Source organism: Manis javanica, chromosome 1 (assembly GCF_040802235.1).
Source record: "Manis javanica isolate MJ-LG chromosome 1, MJ_LKY, whole genome shotgun sequence".
Taxonomy (NCBI): domain Eukaryota; kingdom Metazoa; phylum Chordata; class Mammalia; order Pholidota; family Manidae; genus Manis; species Manis javanica.
Genome location: NC_133156.1, coordinates 65,239,347 through 65,261,948, shown reverse-complemented (window position 1 = coordinate 65,261,948; position 22,602 = coordinate 65,239,347). Strand labels below are relative to the sequence as shown.

At 39.7% G+C, this 22,602-nt stretch overlaps 1 protein-coding gene across 3 annotated transcripts in view; it reads right to left on the bottom strand.

The window, feature by feature from the left end:
* EFNA5 (ephrin A5) overlaps positions 1-22,602 on the bottom strand; it is a 281,772-nt gene that overhangs the window by 134,273 nt on the left and 124,897 nt on the right. The window contains exon 1 of one of the 3 annotated variants that reach the window (XM_037011958.2): positions 371-440. The exons of the other annotated variants lie outside the window; for them this stretch is intronic. The gene's annotated coding sequence lies outside the window, so the exon portion shown is untranslated. Of the gene's footprint in view, positions 1-370; positions 441-22,602 lie in introns of those variants that run through there. 3 annotated transcript variants of the gene reach the window in all.

Here is a 22,602-nt window from a genome sequence, read left to right as displayed (position 1 = left end):
AAATAGGACCACCTCAGAGTCACCTTCACTCATCACCCAAGCCCTTTTGGCAGTTTTCCTCCACTTCCTATTCTCTATCACATCTGTTATTTATTTATTTACATCATCTCTAATTCTCTTGCTATTCATTAGTTTGAAGGTTGTCTGCAAACCCCATTCATAATGAAGCTCCATGAGGGCAGGGACTCGGCCTTGCTGGCAAACATGATATTCCCAACACCTAAACTGGGCTCACCAAATCTAATGCCTACCGAACTTCCACTGATCCAGAGTCCAGAAGACAAAGAAAAGAGACAAAATGGATTAATTTACCAAGTTAATATTATTAAGATCCATTATAACTGTTAAAAAAAAATCAACAATGGCAAACCTTTAGCCTGAACAGCACTGCTCCTTTTTTTGGCTTGTTCTTTTCTCTAACACTTCACACATGCCAGACACCTCCAGAAGAGCCGCTATCTTAATATTAGCTAGAGTTGGGAAATGGCTATGACATCAATCAGCTATGAAAACTAAACATGGGCTTCCTTTTTTTTTTTTAAATAGTCTCCCAAAAATACCATATGATTTCACTTACTTGTAGAATCTAAAAACAAAACAACAAAATAAACAAAATAACAGCAGACTTGTAGACACTAAGAAGTGACTGGTGGTTACCGCAGGAGAGGGTTCAGGGTGGGAGAGGAGTCGGGGGTGGGTGGGTGAGGGGGATAAAGGGGCACAACCCTCTCAATCATAATATAAGCCAGTCACAGGGATGGTGGTAGTACAGCATGGAGAACACAGTCAATGACTCTGTAACATCTATGTTGACAGAGAGTGACCACACTAGTCGTAGTGAGGATTTAATAATATGGGTAACTGTTGAACCACTGTGTAGTATACTTGAAACCAATATAAGATTGTATATCAATGATCCTTCAATTAAAAAAAAAAGACTGTGCACAGAAAAAAAAATCACTGAAATTCAAAAATAAAAAAAAGAGTGTCTCAGATACTCAATTTGTCTGTCTCCTATTTGTTTAAGTGCAAAACAATCTAAGATGTACTTACGGCTTTTGCTGTACCATTGCTTTGCAGCAGGGCACACAGCTCACAAATGTGCCTGTCCCTTTGTGCAAATACCCAAAAGGCTACATCTCTCAAAAGCTCTGGTTCACAAGGGGGCCAGCAGGTGGAGAGCGAAAGAATCAGCAATGAGTTTGTGCCTCCTGCCTGCTAAGAAGCAATGAAGGGCATAAAGAGAGGATTATGGTTCCAGGCACAACATCAGTCTGACCAAGAGGCTCTATCATTAACAGAGGATACAGAGATCATATTTAGTACCCAAATTCCACAAGCCTGCCACAATGCTCAGAAGGTTTAAGTGCACTTATCAGTCATCCTTTCATTTTATTTCTTTATTGAAATAAATCCTTTTATAATAAATGAGAGTTTCCTTCTCCTTATGCAGATGAGTGATGCAGGGTGCTTTCCCATTCAGTTGGTAGGGAAGAATGACAGGTAGCAGAAGCAGGCTGTGGATTACCATTTGCTATTAACAAGAGCAGATATGTTTCTTTTCTTCCAATTTCTTTCACTCTTCTAATAGAAAATAATTAAGCTGTGCAGCAATTTACAGTAACACATTGGTTTCTGAATATCTTTAAGGTGGTGCAAGATAGCAATTAAAGGGTTCTTTTTTAATGCCAGTAGTTTGGATCTTGAAAATCAATCTGTTGGTTTCCTGTTTTGTAATTCATTGAGTTAATCAACCAAAATACTATTTAACCTCTTTCTGCCCACACCAGTTCTTACTGTAGAAGTCACTGAGCCATGCAATCTGACTTAAAATTACCATGAGTGACTCTTTAACTAGAAGTTATTCACCTATGTTCCTGGAAGACCAAATTTGTAAGCGTAGAATCCACAGGAGGTAACACACGCCATTCTTGGCACCAGCTATCCCACTAGGAACAATTACTCAATAGGTAAGAAGGGATATGAATAATGACAAAACACTTTTGTTTGCCTGGACAGAGAAAAAGGCCAGAGCACAAGTTGAGTGAGTCACAGCAGAGCAGAAGAAAATACCTCAAAATAGGCAAGTGTCTAAGCATGTTAAAAATGCAACAACAGCTTAAGGTAGGTGAAAAACAAAGAGCATTTTATATTATTGACAAATCTCCTACAGTTCACTTCTCTAATGTAAACTTAACTAATGCAGCTTTAATGATACTGACCTTATATTCAGAATACAGGAGAATTTTGAAATTATTTGCTTCACTAAAAGCCAAACTGAGTTTTTATACATTAGGCAGAGTTAGACCTAATAATTAAAGCCAGAGAGGTACCTTTACCTCTCAGAATCAGCAGAACATCCTGAAGTGCAGAAGGTACCACTGTTTTCCCCATATCTGTCTGTGCCTGTAGTGGTATAACTTCACATCTTTAATAACTTTTTGAATAGTTGCTTCACACTCAGAGTCACCCTAGAAATGTCAATTGTCGTAAATAATTAGTTTATAAAAAGTAGTAGCATGTGAGCTCACAGTTTTTAATGAAATTCACACTGTTAATGAAGATTAGGCATATGTGTGTATGACACACAAATTGCACTTCCGAATTATATTTATTAATCTTAGAATAATAGCACAGTATAAGGGCAAAGAACAGGAGCTTTGAGGTCTGAGTTACCCTAAAGGGATTTTCCTTCATATCCCGCATTGCCTGGGGAACCTTGGACAGAAAAGTTAACCTCTGTGAGTCTCCTTTTGCTACGTAAAAATGAAGATAATTACACCACAACTAACAAGAGTCATGAGATTAATGAGATTGTGAGATTAATGAAAGAATGTGTGGGAGAAAGCACCCATCTTGGCACACAGTGGTTACATGGACGGGGGATATATAGTGGGTATAAACACAGTATATGGCATCTTCTCAATAGATGTTGATTTCTCATCTCTTTTCCCCCTAATTTTTTGTTAATGTGACTGTTTCAATATCAAGCTTTTCTTTGAGCAATGAGCACCTCACTTAAATTTGAAACAATAGAAAGTGCTCTGATTTTCCTAAAACCTACTTCTAAATTTTCTTTCAAAGCTTTTAGTTAGGGGTCAAATTTATATCACCCTATAGACGATGCTCATGATAGAAATGCAAAAGGATGAGAAACTACCCAAAAACCTCAATCAGAAGCAGACACGATACCATTTTGCTGTCACCATCAATACAGTATCAGAGAGAATGGAAATTTGTTATTTAGTTTATTGTTTATTTATAATTTATTATTTTATAAATAAATTGATTATGTAGGAAGTTACAAGTAAAGACTTGTATCATTCTAGAATGATTATAGAATCTAGATTCTGTATTTTAGAGCCCTTGCTTTTTTACAATAACAGATACAGAAGACTCAAAGCCTCAGAATAGAAACCTGATCCCAGTCCCAGTTCTATAGGTTGACAACCAGAGTTGCATTTCTCTGCTTCAGTTCATTCCAACAGAAGTTTACATGGAACCATTTTTCCTGAAACTAGGGCTGTGCTTTCCATGAGTTTTCTGTTCACTGACAGGGAAAAGCTAACGGCCCAGACTTGGCTGGATCTGAACATGGACACCCTCTGCCAAGGGTTACTCTGCTATATGCCACACAGAAAAAGCTGTGTGAGCTCTGACTTTCTAGAAATCATCTTTATATGTGCTTTTTTATTCAGTCATGGATTATAAATAGATTCTTTGATTAAATAGGTTCCCAAGTGAAAAATGTATAGAGAAGAACAGAATAGGATTTACTTCTGAATGTGCAAGTACATTATTTTATTCTAACAACTAAATCAGTGGAAAAGCAAGTCATCCCAAGGAGACCAGGAAAGCAAATTCCTCAATAATAAGGTGTTACGGTAAAAAAGGGGAGCATGAAGATAAACTCTAAGTACAGTGTGAAATTCTAGTTTCCTCAATTACAGCAATAAAACAGTTTAGAGCACCAGAAAAAAAATCGCCAAGCCATTAGAAAAGTCTACAAATTATGATAAGATGGTTTAAGGTAAAAAGGAAGGAACTCTCCCTGTGCTGTTCCTTTAATATAGTGACTAAATGTGTCACAAGCAGTTACATTTTTTTATATGGAATAACCAACTCTATTAACTAGAAAATACTGGATGCCTACTTTCTCCTGGGTAAATTGGAGCAAATATTTTTGTGCTGGGAAAAACTAAGTTATCTGCGCTGTATTTTTCCCTGTTTAGAAAAGTTTCTGGCCTAAAAATATGGACTTCCATTTTATCTAAGAACCAGAAAACCCTAACATTCACGTTCCTGTTTTGTTTGCAAATTGGCTACTCAGATAAACTTCATTTTCTTTTAAAACAGCTATTAATATTCTTCTAGATTGGGTGTGTGTGTGTGTGTGTGTGTGTTGGAAGAGTGGGATGAGGAACAATAGTAACAACAATCCTGATGTACCTCTTCAGGATATTCTCAAGCACATTATCTTACTTCAGATGCACAACGACCATATGTGGCAGGTAGGAAGGTTTCATAATAACCTCATTTAACAGACGTGAAAACTAAGGTGGAAAAATGTGAAAGGCCATGAGGAAGGTGAGAAAAGGGCTGACAACGACCACATCAGGTGGCGAACTAGGATTCCTGAGTGCCCCCCTGCCACTTAGAGCAACTCTCTCCCCCAGAAGGAGGTGTTGTTTAGAACATTCCCCACAGACGTTATTGCAGAAACCAGGAAATGAAATGATTTTCAGGAAACAAAGCCTGGCAGATAGACTAGAGGAAATAGTGTCGTCACTGTTAACACAAAATCACATCTCTGAGTTGTTATGGAGACGGTAATCTACAGGAAGGCTAGAGGGAGCTGCCTGTCCCCTTGGTCATCTGTACAATGGGAACGAGCTTCCCACCAGGCTCATCTCACGGGGCTGCTATAAAAACAACAGGGCTTGACACAGGAAAACATCCTTCTTCATTCACAGAGCTCAATACCGAAGCTAAGCCAGAAATAGGAACTCTGGTTCTTACTCTGTGGGACACCAGTTATTACAAGAACAGTAACAGTGGCTTTTACTAAACTAGACACACAGCTTATTCATGATTAGGGAATTGTTGTGTTTTCTTTTGTTTTCCGTCACAATCAACATCAATTTAATTTATTCAGAGCCTCTCCCAAGTGGACCTAAAATGCTATAATGTTAAAAAAAATAAAAGTTAAGATTCAGAATTCAATCAAAATGGAAGGCTGATACCTGCTTAATCACTCAGTTAAAGTATGGCAGTTTATGTGTGTAACATGAGTCTAAAGTGATGGTCTCAAAAACAAGAAGACCTCTAGGAAATTTCCATAGTTTCTATTCTTGGTTGTATTAATAATTAATTTATCTTCTCATGGCTGGAATGTTCTTCCTAAATACAACGATAAAAACCATTTGAAAATGAAATGTTTAGCATTTACTCAGTGATGTCAGTATGGTCAAAATTACTGCAAATGAAATTTAATGTTTTGGTTTTACACATAGGTTTAAGTGTAAAAGGGTTACATTATCATATATAATAAATATGAGATATGAGATAGATTCTAGGTTTTTCAAACGGGATCTTGAACTGTTAGTAGGTAGTAGCTTTTTATTTTTTAATAGAACAAATAAAACCTATCACACTTACACATGGTAAGGGAAATATTCTGTGAAATTTTTGTTTCAATTATGTATATTTTGTGTATATGTGTTTTCTCTACCACTTATTAAACAAATTTCTTACTAAGGGTCATTGTAAAAAATGTTTAAGAAACACTAGGATAAAAATGTCATAGGTTTTTTTTTTTTAAAGATTGCTCAAATTTAAGTTATATTGGTTTCTTCAATATCTGCTAATTATCCCAATATTGATACATAAATGGTACGATTTGAGAAACTCGTCTAAAATTACATCAGGCTATTAGAACTAATAGGATCTTTCAAATTATACAGTCCAACATATTGTTTACAGGTACGAAAATAGAAGTCCTGAACAGCAAAGGGCTCCAGACTTAAGATTTTCCAATGTCTGAATTAGACTCAAATTACACAGCAGGCCAGATAAACCCTGGCTGCCCCTGCTAACTAGACCAAAGCCCAGGAAAGCACCTGCACGAAGAGCCTGCCAGGCCTGCACACACGTCCAGACGGTACCCTCAGAGGCTCTGGCTTCCATAGAAGCTGCCCGGGAGGGTCTAGGCAGCAGGACTGCAAATGCATGGGGTTTTCACCAGTGAGACAGGAAAGGGCAAAGAGCCAGTACTTGCAAACAGAACATGCTGCTTGCCTTTCTTCTCTCTGACAGATCAGTCCAGGCACAGTGGTTTTGCAATACAGCCTCCCTGGTGCCATTCCATGACCAAGGGACCACTTCTGTTTTGTGCTGAAGCCATGGCCAGCTTATTAACACATCACCTCGTACTCCTTCCCCTTGCCTCGCAGGCCACAATCATTTCCCCCTCACTGTTGCTTCCCTGGAATTGCATGATCTGAGCTCCGCTCCCCCAGCTAAGTGTTAGCATATCTGCCTTCTATAAAGCCCAGGGTAAGACAATGTCGTAGGCAAGAATGTAGATTCCGCTGTGCATTAGTAGTATATTAGTAAAACAGAAGTTTTTTAGGTATTGCATATACATAGCATTGCCTTACATATTTTCATATCAAGCAGCTTCTTGGTAGTACAAATTTTCTATTTTAAACAAGAGTTAGGATTCATTATAAGAAGGTCACTCATGTTCTTGCCTTGGTAATCTACCTGTAACAGTTGGAACAGATTCGATTATGAAGCAGTGACCACCAACTCCAAGATCCAGTGGCCTAAAATAACAAAGATTTCTTGCTCACACCATAGGCCCACTGCGAGTCAGCGATGGGGCTCCACTCTTCGTAGTCACTCAGAAACTAAGCTGACAAACAGCTGCTATCCTGGCAGCTGTTCAAGGCCACGCCGGTGGGGGAAAACAGAATGGCTACTATGGCAAAGCACATGCTGCTTCTTAAAGCTCCTGCCCACCGGCGACACAGGTGGAGGTGTCCACTCATATTCTGTTGACTACCGCTAGTCACACAGTCACATCAAATTTTACGTTGGTTGGGAACTGCAATTCAACCAAATACCTGGAAGGTAAGAGAACCGAAATCTTTGTAAAGCCTGAATGGCTACCACAGCTAACGTTCTCTCCACTGCAGAAACATTTTGTTTTTGGTGTTGAACCACTGGCTTCCCACGGTCTCAAATGGCTTATGTAAAATATTGGGGAATCTGGTAACTTACCTCAAAAGCTGCACTAACATACATATTTAGCACAGACATTAAGGCAGAGTGAAAAGAGAGACAGAGTAAGATAACTGGGTTAAATCCTGATTATGCCACTAACTAGTGTCATGGCCCCAGGTAAGCCATTGATGCCTCCCAGTCTGGTTTCCACATCTGTAAAAGGGGAAACAATATCCACTTTGCAGGTCTGTTGAAAGGATGAGAAACAACGTGTGGTACCGCTCCGCACCGGGTCTGGCACACAGGTTGCACTGATGAACAGCACACCGTGTGTATTTATTGTGTTCTTTCCTTTTGCTTTATTTGTACACTCTACCAGTATAGACACAACACCTAAGAGAATTTTAAAAATGAAATCTGCCAGTGATTCAAAGCTGGAAAATGTGATAGGTTTAGAATTTGACAAGATGCTCTTTAATAAAGTTTTCTTTTTAAGTCCTTAGGTCCCAAAAAGTCAGCTACACAAGAGACAAAGATAGAGGAGACTCTACCTTAAGTTCATGTGAACTCTTCAGAGAGATTTTGGTTATCTGCAAGCTCACCATGAGCCAGTGAGACAGGAATGTGTCCTAAATCCTAGAATCCAGAACAAAAAACGGAACCTACACCTTATCCTATGTACAGGCAGACCACACATGATTGCGGTACCAGAGACGTCCTGGTAAACCTCTACAGACAGGATGGTGGGCCCACACACAGCATGACAGATGATGAGTGGCTGAAATAACTGGAGATATATACACCAGAGGAGAGGCGATCTCAGGAAACATGATCCTCAGCCTCCAGACCTGAAGGGCTGTCATGCAGAGGGATCATTCTCTGTGCTGCTCTAGAGAACAGGAGGAGGAGGATAAAACAGTAGGAATCACCCACCCCTTGACTGCTGGGGAGGTCACGGCCAAGCAGAGGCCAGCTGCTGACCTGCTGAGGATATGGCAGCAATTCCAAATGGGCAGGAGCTGGAGCTTAGGATGTTTAATGTGCTTTCTCCCCATCCCTAAGCATCTGTCAGACTATGGATGTGCTGTACTTGTTCCAAATAGGCCTCCTCTCCTCTCCTTTTTAATAAAGACATTATAAAAATAATAATGTAATGTGCAGGAATTCATTTACACTGCTTATGCTACAGAAATCTTGATTTAGTAGATATCCCTTCAGGTTACAATTTCTGCTGCTGGCTGCAATATAATAAAGATGCTGACAGCTGTGAATTACTTTACTGAGTTCTACAAATTATCAACTCCAATGGTAAACAGGAGAGAAATAAAAGGTAAAGTGGGTGGCTAGGTCAACAGGGGTGCTGCTTGCCTTTTCTGCATAGTTTAAGACCTCCCGAAAATGATGGAAAATAGACGCCTTTTGCTGAAGAAGGAGAGAAAGTATATAGGGCTCCAAGTTCCAGGACATAGAGGTTAATGGAAAATGGGAACGGCTTTGTTTTATGGGCCCTACTGAAGATGGATGACTGGGGAGATGGGCAGGAGGAATTATTTCTTATCTAGAAGAAGCTGAGGTTAGGAGATGAAGCAATGGCGTGTGAACACTGCCCGGGACAATTATTGGTGGAGAGCTCTGACTGCAGGTGAGCAGCCTGTTGGGCGATGGGAGACAGCTGATAGGTAGAGTCAGTCTTGCCCCAGGGCCATGACCTCATTAATAGTTAAACAACAGCACTGAAAATTAATGACCCACACCTGACTGCCCCGGAAACGGCTCTCTCTGCCCAGCCCCTGGAACTCCTCACATGCACATTCCAGCAGGCAGGCTGGCCTCATGGTCACAGCAGTCCCTTTGGGGATCAACTGGGTTCAAGGGGCAGTGGCAATGCAGAGGAAGAAAGCCTCCCTCTGGTCTCCACTGCGCAATGTGGGGTAGAAGCGGGCCGCAGTTCCTAGGGAGCAGAGATTGACCATACTTAAGGTACTTAGAAAGGAGAAACCATGAACAGTCCTCTGTGAGAATTGGACATGTGGACCCAATGGCCCTCGTCCGAATGAGCAAGGCGGGGCACCAGTGACCTCCACTCCGTCTGCCATACGGCTGTCTGACAAAAGCGATTCGTCAAGCTTCCTGGTTGCCAAATATGCTGGCTTTAAATCACCAGGTGGAGGGGAGAACATTTTTAAAGAGCAACTTAAATAACCTCGTAATTTTAACCCAGAAGACTTTTCTCCTCACTGCACACAAGATTACCTAAGGTGTTCACACCACTGTGAAGGTCTGAGAAAACAAAGACTGCACCCCCAGTCTCCAGGTTGTCTTTCTGCTTTGTGCACAGATTTTTGAAAATAAGAGTACAATAAATTCCACGCATGGCAGCTTACTGCAGCTAAAGAGTGAGCTCCTGAGATGCACCTTTTTATTTATTGGGGTTGGGGAAGGGAGGTGGTAATGTTTCCTGTATTGGATGCCTTATACTTTGCAGACCTTTGGGGACTCATCTCTGCTGAATTCTTTAACAGCTGAGATGACAGGGATGTCCATTACCCAAATGGACAGCACTCTCTATTGATCAGGGCCCCACTTAGCTATCTCATTTGTCATACTATTGTCTCTCGTCTTCACTGTTATCCACATGAAGGGGGAATCTTTTTTCAGGTGTTAAAGAGTTAATCTACATTCCAGGCACAACTGAGCAATTAAAACATATAATGAGGAGAACACTTTAGCGCTGCATCTACAGAAAAGCCTGAATTGGGCTTTTCCCTATCTCCCCCATACAGGCCACAGGAAGTTAAAGAGGCAGTCTACTCCTGGAAAAGCCCAGAAGAATAACTATAATACTCTTCAAACCTTAGCTGTGTCAAGTGCTTGCTTTGCCTCCATTTCTGCTTTCAGAAACTCATTTTAAAAGATAAAAAGGAATATTAGAGGAAGAAAGCCCAAATCCCAACAAAACAAAGGAAAGGTCTACCTAATCTCGCCAGTTAATCATTTGGGGAAAGTCTTGCTCTGCATCTAATTAGATCTATGCAGTTAAACATCCATCAAGAATTCTCTCCTATATAGAGTATGTTTTATGTAGTTCTCATATGAGGGATTAAATTGGGCATGTGGCAAGGAATGTTGATCCATTTAATGGACTCCCTCCCAAAAATAAATCAGCATCCATGTCACGGAGCTAGACGGCTGCTTCATCCTTTCACGAAAACGTAATAACAGAAATAATTAAACGTCTCTCAGACCTGAACTGCATAGTCATCAGGCAACAGTCAGTGACTGGAACCGCCACAAGAGTCTGAACCACACTTTACCCTTGCTTTCCTAGCCATTTCTATTCGGAGAGCTTTCCGTACGTGGATTTCCCCTGAGAACCATTTTATGAGATGCTATAAAGACTGTCAACCAGCAACAGGAGCTCCCCAACACCTGAGCCACACACAGGACTATCAAATAGCATTTAATTGCTATATGATACTGTGTGTCTGGGCTTGAATTCTGATCTCCAAGTATTATCCATGCAACTGTCTGCAGAGATAAACTTGTTATGATAACAGCAGATAAAACCAATTAAACCTGGGAGCGGCCAAACACTTCAAGTTCTTGACTTCCTCCATAAATAGAGTTTGAGGCTTTATCAATTGTAAGAGTCTCATGCTATCTCTCTTACATAGGAACATTACTTGAGGACTCTTTCCTTTTGTGTATGTGGGTATTTCCACACAAACACATGAGCTGAGAGAGAGCAACACATGCAAACTGCATGACCTATTAATTACTTTTACATCTAGTGTTGGAGAGCAAATGATAAAGAATATGAATCTAGTTCACTTTTTATACATAATACTAGTTGTGGTCTCATTGATAGACTCAAGCATGCTATCACAAATACACTCAGCACAGATTTATTCTTTTCACGTTTCAGAGGCTTTCCTCTTTCTCAGCTGACAAGATTCTACTAGTGTCCCTAGTTGTTTGTGTACATATTATGTCTGCTTTGTGATGTTTGCAGAGCCAGAGCCAAAATACCAGGAGGAAGCACCAAACCCTAGCCACAAGTTACTTCTGGTGGACCACAGACAAGGTGAACAGTGCTGAATTGGGGTGACACGAACAATGCATGTGAGCTCCCCAGAAAGCTTATCAAAATCTGACAGCTAAACAGGATACTAGGAAGTTTATCAACTAAATGATGTTCTAAAGGAAAACAAAATTGATAGAAAGGGGAGCAGGATAGCTTCAAAGGGAGCCAGATTCTATAAAGCACAAATTTCTTTCATGAAAAATAAATAAATAAAAGCAAATAGAAGTTTGTCACTAAGGAAAATATTCCATATTCTATGTAAAAATGACTTTTTATACTTTTTGTGGAAAAAAAAAGATATACCCTCCTACGTGCATGCTTTTCTGAGAAAAAGGAGACAAAATATTAGAACCTATTTCATTTAGCTATCTCTCATTCCTGGGGCACAAATAGAGGATAATAATCTGCATAGTCCAAGGGAAGAGGTAATAGCCAAGCGGCATTCAACAGTGGTAGATTGGCAGGCAGACAGAGGGTTGCAGGCTTAGAAGAGAAAAATAAATGTCACACATACCAGGTGAACAATGACTATCTGTGGATACAGGAGAAGAGAGACTGGAAGTCTAATGGCCCCCAGCTAACAAACAACACAGTGGACAGTTTAAAAAGATAGTAATTTACTAGTATCAGATGATAAATAATACTAAAAACTTCAATGTAACTGTCTTAAAATATATGGGCTTAATTGCACCCTTACTAGGACTATGATGACTTTAAAGGAAAAATAAACAACAGATTCAAAAATAAAATAAAAAATTTCAAAGACTAGAAAATAAAATTAGTAGATTGGTGAAATTATGATAAAGTTTGAAAAGAAAAATGTAATACCGGTTTTCATTACATAATAATATTTTATAGAACAGAAACCAGGCATTCTTAAATTTAGGATGGGATACAGAATTCTCTCATAGTAGCATAAATAAAATTTTCAGATTTGGACAAATCATATGCAAAGAATATGGTGTCTGGTCAATTTTCTTACTCCATGACAGTTATCTCTAGGGATTCTTTTAGACTAAAGAGTTAGCAATTAATTTTAGTCATGACACTCATCATTATCATTACTCACGATTAATATTTATGGAACAGCCACTGTGTGCAAGGTTTAGAGAAAATGCTAACATCGCTTGATTTTGTAAATATCCAGAATTCCACCACCACCACCCCCCATTTGTAGTCTACACTTCTTGTCTGTCTGAGAAGTTCCTATTTCATCTTCTGAAGACTGCTTACTCTTCCAAGGCATACTGCACCCTATCTCGCCTCTGACTCCATGGCACCTTCTGTATTCCTCTTCCCACCAGCTAAACTCTCATCAGTGGCAGGACCATCGCCCGAGGAAGTTAGCACAGTGTACTTCCCATGGAGGAGGTAGTTACTGAATTTCTGAAACTCAGATACCATACAGTTAGTGGTTCCACTGGTCCTGCTCTATTCCTTTGCAACATTCCTACTGCCAGGGAAGCAACTAGCTTGATAAGACATGAAATGAGAACACATGGAAATCTCCAACTAATTTGTTCACTTCATACCATTCCTTTAGCAAGAGTGGGCCAACTCTCCACACAAAAAAGAAATCCTGATTTAACTAGGGAAGATCCCAAGTATCTGAATTTTTTTAGGCAACTTGGGTGATTCTAGTAATTATCTAGGGTAGAAAATTACTGACAAAGAATTATACTTCTTTCAAATCCTTCCCTTCATTTCCTACCATAAGCCATTCAACTGCATATTTATATTGCTTGTGTTCCTGTATATAGTTAATAAAAATTATTCAGTATTTTAAAAATGTATTCCAAGCACATCTAGGATATTGTTCATAATCTATTATTTCTAATGGATTATCAACATACCAACCTTGAAATGAAGACAGACAACATGCCCAAATTCTTAAGTCAGAGAGTATTTATTAAAAATATGTAAAACAGAAGCTCAGAAGTCTTCTTCTGCCTACTAATCAGCTTACTAATATGTCAGTCAAAACAAAACAGAATTCAGTGCCTATGTACCAGGCATGATTCTCAGTTTGTAGATACAAAGAACACAGAGTTCCCTCAAGGAACTTACACTCAGTGGGTTAAGGAATAATTTCTTTTTAAGTTAACAAGTAAAAACAATTTTTTTCTATCAGTGTATTGGTTTACAATTCGAAAACACTTGTCCATCCATTACCTTATTTAATATTAATGAGAATTTTATGAGATTATGCTCATTTTACCAATGATAAAAGTTAGGTTCAGAGAGGTAGAGTGATGTGTTCAGCTCACACAGTTATTAGGTAACAGAGCCATGCAAGCCACATTTCTGAATGCTTTCCCCTAAATCCAGGGACAAACATCACACTAATTACTGTGCTGTATGCAAAAGGATTAAACTGTGGTCCTGAGACCTCAAAGGAGGCTGCAATCTAGTCATGGAAGGAAGCCAGATACACACAAATGATTAGAATATAATACACTATAGTATTTGCAAACTAAATAAATGATGGAGGAGAGTCAGCTGTCCTCCAGAGTTGCAATGAAGGAGCAGATTAAGATTAGAAAGGTAGGGAAAGCTTTTTATGGGGTGGACCCAGGACTGAGTCTTAAAGGGATGGGTAAAGCTAGATAAGCAGAAAAAGGAGAGGCACAGGCTTTATAGATAATGTGTCTCATTACAGTCAATTTGGAAAGTTCAGGCTAAAAATAATTCTACAAAGTATGCATCACCCATTTTTATTCAGTATATAATTTGAGACCAAGAAAATTTTACCACCAGAGCCAAGTTTACTCAATATAGGGGAACACCTGCATTCTTCTCTCACAGTTATCCATGCAAATCCATCTTCTTAAAAAAATTAAATCAATCATTAAGCTATTCACTGGTCTCTGTGAGAAAAGCACCATGCCTGCCAGTCAAAGTACAGAGCACTATCTTACTTTTTAACAGTTTACAATCTCATGGAGCACAAACACAAACATTTAGATGCTCAAATTAAGTATCACATGACTAAGGAACTTAAGGATGGTCTAAGCGCAATGAACGTAGGACTGAGATGAGCTGGGTGCTGGGATGGTAGTCCTGGCCACTTAACAGCACAGGCAAAGGTGCCAGGGATGGGATGAGCGAAATGCACTCAGTAAGCGTGTCTAACAGACTGTAGGCTCTCCTCCGTGCAGGTTCTGTGCAAGGCACCAGAGATCCAAATGTGACCAGGAACACAGAGCAGGAACAGAAGGATCAAGAAGAGATGAAACAGTTAGTCTACGTGATGTTCAGCACTTTGTATTCCATCGGTAAACCTCCTGACTCAGCTGCAATGACATCATGTGAACATCTGGGTCTGGGTTGCAGGGGTTGGGGGAGAAAGTCACCTTTCTGTGTAGTGGTTCCTTTGAGGCCTCAGCTTTTCCCTTTTGCTAAAGCTGCCTTGCTTTGATATAGTTTCTGCATTTCCGGCTTATACAATTAACAACTGCACACATGGGAACAAAAGCCACTGTCACAACATTCACAGCTTTCAAGGCATAATACACAGAACGGACACCAGCACGCTGATGAAAAGGCGGACTTTAAAATCCCATTCATGCCCAGAAAGGTCATGCCACACCGACACGTCCTTGGGAGCTGCCCGGGAGACACTAGGTTCTTTCAATGTGGCCCTAATCATTTTCTCAGAAAGATAATCATGTCTTCCTGCCTGGACTGTTTTAAGGCCACATGTGCTAATTTAATTTATGGAGTTAAGAAGAGCTGCACCACTTGCGAGGGGAGAGGAATGTGAAGGGCTACTCCCAGCTCTGTGTCCCCAAGGAATTCCCCGGCGCCTTTGAACGCTCAGGAAGACAGAGCAATGGAAATCCCTAACTGCAGTCTGGTTGCTGGTAATGTACTTAATCCATGACTGCCACAGGCTGGAGACTGTTCAGAAGGAAAATGAGATTTAAGGCAGGGAGGAAGAATCCCTTGACGCTAAAAACTCTTAAAAGGAATCCAACCAGTCTGCATACCATCGGAGGAAACCTCTGGTTAAAAAGAGAAAGGAGGCAATTGTATCACTGAACATGAAGCATTAGTGCCAGAGCTAGAGGTCAAAACAGGCTTTGGGAATCACACCTTAGCCAATGGGTTCTTGCCTCAGACTACACATAGAGATTGTTAAGGTGGTAAGTCTGTCTTTCACGCAGAAATGCTCATCAGCTTTTCTTTAGCCATGGACTATTTGTTCTGGATGATTCTGAGAGGGTGAGGGAACACTAACTCCTTAGACAGATGACTTGACAGATGGACTCAAGGGAGGAGAGGATCTGTCCTGAGGGCAAGGTTGGGGAGGGGGCAAGAGGCACAAAGCAGGCAAGAAAAACAGGAAGGGCATGCCACTCTTTAAACCATATGAACACACACAATCATGCCTATAACTAAAATACATAGTCAAGACAAAAGAAGCACAAAGAAGTTATTCTAATGTATAATCTAAAACCAGACTGAGAATGCAGGACAAAACCTGTTTACCTAAGTCTGCTATTATAAAAGAAACCCTATTTATCCTTTCACATATTTAAACAAGGAAAATGTCTTAACCAAAGTGAAAATGGTGTCACTGAAAAAGTTGATTATACACAACCTTTTTGCTCTAACTTTATTAAAACATTGCAAAGTATATAAGCAAACAGACAAAATAAAGCAAATGTATAACACACAAGGAAAATTCCTGTTTATTAGTGAGATAATCCAAAAAAAACTGGAAAGTGTAAGTAACTCTTACTACAAATGATTAAAGCTAATGAGAAGATCACTCAATACTTTCAGATGCTTCAGGACTATAAACTTATGAGTGCTTTATTAAAAACAATTAGGCAATATACATACAAAAATCTTCAAATGTTCTCAGATTTTGATGAAAAAAGTCTAATTCTGAAAATCTAGCCTAAGGAAATCATCAAAATATGGATAAAGATTTCTTTTAAAGTTTTAATCAAGAAGAAAACTTTATATTTTAATCACATGTAAAAATAATTATATTAAAAGTAAAAATTATATTAAGAAAAATTAAGTCAGAATTATATTCTCAGTATGATTGCAACTACATAGAAAGATACAAAAAATCAAATGTTTTGTTATGTATACAGAAAAAAAATACTCAAAATTAATGCACCAAAACACTACCAGCAATTATCTATGGATTCTTATTTTACTTGTAACTCATTAGAACTTTATAAATAGGTTCCATGCGATAAACATTATAATCAGAGAAATGTAATCAAAGTCTACAGCTCCAAAAATAGCAATTAAAAATTACCACAAACCTACTTTATAAATTATTTATGAATAATAAAAAAAAATGGATTAGAGTGGTAAAGTCAATTTTCTCTATTAACCTGAAACTGGCATTAACTTAGATTGTATAGAAAGGACCATGTGGTTATGTCTCACCTTTTGTCTGTACACACACACACACACACACATATCCAAATTAAGGTAGGCACAACTCAACCTCAAGCCCAATAAACTGTCATGAGGAAAAAGAAATAATTTTCTAAGTAGCCAGGAGCTAACTCTATAGATTTTGTACTTGATCAGAGGATAGGGAAAAAATAAGAGCTTTCCTCTGGGCACTTGGCTGAATTACATGTGAAGAATTTTTATGGCTGATCTGTAAAAATTTTAATTATTTCATTTTACTGGTATCTTCAGACACCTACATTATTTTTGTATTATAAATGGTTGATAGACTGTACTTTTGTATGTATACCTCCGTTATAGGATAGAGTGAATGTTTCTTCAAAGTCACATGTTCTCCAGCAAATGATACAGAAAAAAGTTAACACTGAAAATTTCTCAAGAAAAAGTAATGTTACAGAACAAGCTGACATTCTGTTAATCTGATTATACCCAGCCCTTCTCTTTCCCATATGCTCAAAGAGCTAAGGACACAATGGGGGCCACACTTCAAGGGGAAAAAATATTGTCACAGCATGTCTTCTTAAATCTTGTCTAATTCAGAAGCTTTTAATATAGGATTGCTTAAATCTTGAAGAACAAGAAATGAGAACCTCCTGCCCCAGAACTATACAGAAAGGAAATCACCAAAGAGAACATAAACTCTGATAAGACCTCTTTCTCTGGTCCTATTCTAGTCCTCTGAGCTTCTCCTGTGGAAGGAGCAAGTATAGCTGGAGTCAAATTCATAAACGATGGTGATGAGAGGATATAGTTACTTTGGGTCTGTCATTTGAAAATAAAAATGATGAACTCTGATTTTCAAGCACAGTAAGTGGAGGCTGCTGCTCATAAACCACCCAATCCACTTTACTTTCTAGATGTGCTGTAGCAGCAGGACCACGGGCAGGGCTGTGGGAGACACAGAGGGGCAAGCCTTCTGTGTTGGTGACATGACTGACAGGTATCCTGGAAGGAGGAAAGCAGCCCTCTCCTGGTTATCAGCTGGCCTGACTCATGCCTGCTGGCATGTCAGAACACCAAGTATCCGGAAACTCTGGTTGGTTTTTAGAGAGATGCCTATCAGCTTTCCCAACAGCTAGGCTGTAAATGTGCTTCTAATCTTGGTAATAAATATTAGTTCAGTTCTTGCAAGTGCTTTTAATCACTTAAGAGGAAGTAAACATGCTTGCCTCACAACTTAACAGGTCCACACTTGAGGCTTCTTTCTCTCTATCCTGAATCACTAGTCTCAAATGCACAGAGAACAGATGGACGGTCACAAATGAAAATAAAAGTGATGGCCTAATCCCAGCCCCACTTGTGTACTTCACATTATTGCTACACAAGAGCAATGGTGGTGCCAGGAGCCTGTGCACCCAAGAATTGCAAGAGGCCAGCAAGGAAGCTGCACAGAGCTGCTCCGAGCCCTTCCGGGGCAGAGCTGCCCAGCACAGTTGTACAGTTTCTGACACATGGGATACACATTCCCGGGGCCTCTACCCTGGTTAAGAGCCAACTTCACCTATCAGTCTAAGACAAAGTAGAAGGGAAAAGGGAAAAGCAGTTGAGGACAACAGGATTTAAAAAAAGAGATTTTTGAAGCAAATTCTTCAAAGGCCCTTTTACATTTATTTTAAGGAGACATTTGAATTGAAGTGACACTGTCAATCATTTCCTTTTTCAAATATGACAATGCTATTCTATCCCTAAGTCTTTTTCATGGCTTGATGCAAATGAGGGGGAAGTTATTTTCCTTACCCAGAAATTCACACAAAAAGTACTTGGCAGGGGCAAGTAACTCAAGTGTTTTATTTTCAGTGTTCTTTTTAATTTGGCTGTTTTCCATTTACTTATGGTTAAATAAACTTTTATACAGTGTACAAAACTTTCTGATGATGTCATCTGGGAATAAAATAGACTAAAAGAAATGAAGAACATGGAGTGCAGAGAGAGTAACAAAGTGGTGAATACTTCAAAGTATAATTAGATATAAACTACAACTTTCATATCCTAAATATGATCACTTATATATTTTAATATTTAATATGCTTTTAAAATGGGATTAAAAATGCCTCCATACAAGCATTCCATTCATTCCAAAGATTCTGAAAATTGAAACCAAAATCAAAAAGTCCAGAAAGGCAGCTCTGGCTCCCTAACCCAAAAGTGCCGTGTGTGTGTTTTTGGGGCAGGGGTCGGGGGGAGTGGCAGGAAATCAGGGTACAGTCCATGAGTTTGTGTGTTCCGGGCGGTGCAGGTATTTGAGAGAGAAGCAGCTAGTCAGGTGGGCCCTGGTGGTAAGCCCATTATACCTGTGGGGGTCCTGACATTTGGGGTAATCTAAACCTTGTTACTGTGCAAAATCACTCCTGGTGGGAGAGAGATTTAGAATGGATGCCTCTTTACCCAAGCAATTAAGATCATTTAGGAAACAGAGAAAATGGGCAATAAGGATCTCCCTCCTAGAGAGCACTTGCTGGTGTTCAATCAGACATTTCCAATGACAGCTCGGCGGCAGAGATGTGGCATTTGCTGAAGAAAACACCCAAGGGAATGAGGGGCTCAGCCCCACAGAAGACACTGCACAGAACACGAGAGAACTGTCACGTTGCGTTCCACTGTGTTCTTGAGCACCTGAGGACAAGGTGGGACAAGGATGGTTTTCCTGTGAGTGACCTCAGGGGGTATCAAACCTGGGGCAAGTTGGTTCTTAGAAGTTGCATTCTATGGATGAATAAAAACTGAACTTCAAGTTACCCAAAAGCAGCACTTGGAAAAAGCAAATAATGAATCCTTGTTAAGTTCTAAATTACCTTCAGAGCCCACGTAAATGATCTGAAGAGATAAGGGCAGTTCAGGGGCTGGGCTGCAGGATGAACACTCCCTCCTCGGCGCTCTGGGGGCACTCTTCAGTCCAGCACTGTTCAACAAGTGCCAGAATTATTTATTTACTTGCAACTCTCCCCAAAAGCCTTGAGAACAGACGGTGTCTTATTCACATCCGAACTCCAACATTTACTACAATTCCTGGCACATTTTAATTGCTAAACAAAGATACGATAAAAAAAAAAACACCTGGAAAAACAGATTACCATTGTCTCTGATCAGTCTTCATCTCATAAAATGTCTACACATCACTTTGGTTATTACCGTCCATCTCTCCATCCTTGATGTGGTCTTTGAAGCCATGTGACTAACAAAAGAATCACAGATGACAGGCGTAACAGACCACTTCTAAAAGGGGAACGACAGGAGAAAACACACGTGCTTCTCTACCTCCTGAAGCTCTGCCCAGGTCTCAGCTGAGGAAGTAAAAGTCACATGTCGAACCTTTTACTTTAATTCATCAAAGCCACATCTTTCACAAACATTACCTGCTTGTCACCGTATCAGGGCTTGGCCAAAGGCCTTAGGGTTGGCTCAGTGATATCGGCTGTAAGCCAGATGTGTCCAGGGCCATGGGCCACATTTTCAACAGCACATGGAGTATTTCTGATAGTCTTATATGTTGAAAATATTGAGTATGAAATTGTTTTTCTACCAATCTGATTAAAAAGAAATTACCGGAAGGAAAATATTCACAGAGGGACTGCAGAAGCAAAACAGAGGCCACAGAAGTGCAATGAAAACATTTCACTCCAGCTGGGTTTTAGCATGTCAGGCCTAACCCTGTTTCATGAGGTAAGCTAGCTCTGCTTCTACATTTGCATCCATTCATTAAGGATGACGTATTTTTTTTTCCCCCAGGTGCTCTTAGAGCACTATGTGGTTCCTAGCTGGTTAATTACTTTTGGCTAGAGTCAAGAACCTGTGGTTGGAAAGCTACATGGAGCTCCTCAGCAGCTGTATTCAGCTCTTCAATCTGCTGGCATCAGACAGCAATTTTCAACAGGACACAACTGCAAAGGTTTGTTGGCAAAATGGGTCTTTGATGGCTCTGTAATCAACTTGGCTTCCACAGGCCTTTTGCATGGACTGAAGGCAAGACAAACTTTTGGAAAGCCATTAATTTTCTCCAAGTAAAACACTATCACTTGCCCCCTGATGTTGTCGTTGTGGAAATGACCTCTTCAAACTAAGAGAAAATTTTAACCATAGTAATTGAAAAACACAGCAAATGACATTTCTGCAATCCTGACATTAGTACTTCTTAGTTGAAACAAAAATAAATAATGTATCTGTGACAGGAGAGAAAGTGGACTTTTGGAAAAGTGGATTTTCAGTAGATTTCAGTCCCAGAGAGGCTGAGATTGTTTTCCATTTCCATTAAGCTACCCCGGCTCTATTTTCAAATGCAGAAATGAAAAGTAGAAAAAGACAGCATTCCTTCTTGTCCCGCAGTGAAGAGGTAGTCGACAATAGTCTCAAAAAGATAATACAATTTGTAGGGGCCGCCCCTAGCACTGGCGCTGCTCTGTTCATGCTCATGGATCAATCTGGTCGTCGCAAGCACATCTGCTCGTGTGCTGACAAATGATGAATTCCATCTCTGAATCCATAAGCAGAAAGAGGAGGCTGATAAACAACTATGAGCGGAAATGCATGCACCTTTCATAAGCAAGACAAATCACTCATTCTCACCAAATGCTTCCAACAGGAACACTAATTTTGTATTTATTTGCACGGCATATGTACCGCGTCCGAAGCAGTGCATTAAAAAAGATCTCAGGCAGCCAATTGCTTTGATTACATTTATTCATCGCAGTATTACAAGGGCTCAATGACAGAGCAATGAAATAGGAAGCTAGTGAAGACTGAAAACACCTCATCAATGGCTTGTCAGGGTTGGAAGCTTTTCTGGTGAGGCGCGCACGCGCACACACATGCACACACTCGCATTCCTGATGCAGGGAAGATTTTTTTTTTTTAAACAAAATACCGTGGCCATGCATCTGAAATTTGCCATATGCCTTTCCTGTCAACCAGCAGTTATTTTTATTAATAACTCCAAGAACATATTGTGGAATTCTTTTTGTTTTCAGATCCGGTCATGTGACTCCCTTGGCACCAGGGAACACTGGGTAAATTGTCCTGTTCTAACATACCAATGAATGGTGCCTTTTAAAGTCAAGTTGGTGATGAATTGATATTTGCTAAGGCCTAAGCAAGCACAGAGCACTATATATATACTCCTTCTTCTGTGCTCTCTGCAATGATGGATGGAAGTGAGAGGCAGAGAAGAAGTCACAGAGAGGCGCTCAAGCTGACGATCAAGCAACTACAAGTGGATTGTTTTCATCAAGCTGCAAAAGAAGTGGCTTTTTGTATTACTTACTATGGCTTCATTCTCCTACTGTACACACAGATCATAGATATACTGTACCACACTGGCCTGGCTGAAAATTGGAATGCAGTAGAAGCAACAGAAAAGATACAGCTTCCTTCAGACCCGTAATGGAAGGTTTTATAGGCAAGGTATTTTCCCAGAGATGCCACAACTGGAAATTTGTACTCCATCTTCATGAGGGATCTGACTTTCTCGAGGATCAAGATGGTTCCGCTGTTTTCTTTTATCAAGATGTTTCTGCTATTTTTTTTTAATACTGATTCCTCCCCAGCACAATACAGGTGTGATGTAAAGCACCCTCCAAGCCTTCTAACAACAAAGTTTCCTTGGTCAAGGGTTTTTGGTTTACAGTTTGAAATGTTAGGGCAAGACACGGATGTTCACAGCAACAGAAGTGTAACTCATGAAACCAATGCACGCTGTGCAAATAAACAGAATTAGTGTTTACCCTCAGCAGGACATTTCTGGTTGAGTTGGTTGCAGAATATTAGAAAAAAAACACTAAGTGGGTCATATATTCATATGACGTGCCCTGTGATTTTTAACCATAAAAAAAAAATTTTTCTTTTTGATGGTGTAGAGT